Genomic DNA, 1,600 nt, shown 5'->3' with positions numbered 1-1,600 from the left:
TGCTGTGACCAGGATTGGAACCTAGGTTAGCACGGCCACAACGTAGGGTCCTAACCTCTAGACGATCACGGCTAACACTGATGTCTGTCGCTCTTGGCAGAAAGACACATGACTACTGTCAAACTATTGAAAAATAAGGAGGAAACTTGAAATTCTCACGCATGCGCAAAAATACACTATAGCAACCATTGTTAAATGCAGCTGAATCTCTTCGCTCGCTAAGAAAAGTAGATCAGACCAGTTCTTCTAAGAACTCATCAAACGCCAAAGGAAATAGGTTAAATTAACCGCAAAAGAAACTGCAAGAAAGTCATCTTCTAAGAACTCACTGGAAGCTGACCAAAAAGAATCAAAATCCAAGCCCTAGCCACAAAAATAACTAGATATTGTGGCTACTATACACAATCTACTAATAAAAACAAGTAAGTTTTCTAAAATAAACTACAATAAATTAACCAAGTAACCTCACACTGTCACTGATTAGGACTTCATATAAAGATAACAACTACACTATTGGTGTATATACCGTTCCACACTTTAACTATTGGTGACGGGGCAGTATCTCAATTCTACGAGAGTTGTCTTGCTATAAGATAAGTGATATTATAGTAAGATACACATAAGTGTTATATGTTTACATTTAATAAAAAATGCCAAAGTCAGCTGGTAGTAAACAAGCTCAGAGAAATATAGACTATGAAAAAAACAAAGTCAAGGTATTATCTGAGCAAAAAGAATACTATCAGAAAAATGCTGAAATAATAAAAATTAAGTATCATGCAAATCCTGAGGCAAAGTAGGCTGCCTCACGTGCTGACTCAAAAGCACGGTATAACAGGGATTCCGAGGGGAAAAAGCTGCCTCACGTGCTTTTAATAACAAAGAACCAGTAAAAAAGAAGGCTGCCTCACGTGCTGACTCAAAAGCACGGTATAACAAGGATTCTGAGGAGAAAAAAGCTGCCTCACGTGCTCTTTACACCAAAGAACCAGAAAAAAGAAGGCTGCCTTACGTGCTCTTTATAACAAAGAACCAGAAAAAAAGAAGGCTGCCTCACGTTCTGACTCAAAAGCACGGTATAACAGGGATTCCGAGGGGAAAAAGCTGCCTCACGTGCTCTTTATAACAAAGAACCAGAAAAAAGGCTGCCTCACGTGCTGACTCAAAAGCACGGTATAACAGGGATCCCAAGGGGGAAAAAGCTTCCTCATGCACAAACTATTACAAAAAGACCTAAAACCCAGCAGGAAGCGACCTGCTACTAATGGAGGTGGCAATGAGCCGCCTCCTAAAAAAGACAATACTATCATGAATGTAAGGTAACAAATAAGACTGTAAGTAAAAATACTAATTAACAAGAATAAAAAGCATTGGAAATGCAAAAGGATATGGGGATGGTATGCCAAAAAGTATACAAACAAGATAGCTATGAATGGCTAGGCAAATGGAAATAGAATTGCATCCAAAGTATAGCCCTATAGCTTTTTACAACCGTAATGCTGGCACTGAATTAAGATTGGAGAAACGCTATAGGGCTATACTTTGGATGCAATTCTATTTCCATGTGCCTAGCAATTCATAGCTTTCTTGTTTGTATACT

Source organism: Euprymna scolopes, chromosome 4 (assembly GCF_053919585.1).
Source record: "Euprymna scolopes isolate OS-2025 chromosome 4, ASM5391958v1, whole genome shotgun sequence".
NCBI classification, from domain to species: domain Eukaryota; kingdom Metazoa; phylum Mollusca; class Cephalopoda; order Sepiida; family Sepiolidae; genus Euprymna; species Euprymna scolopes.
Note: the sequence above shows the minus strand (reverse complement) of the source record.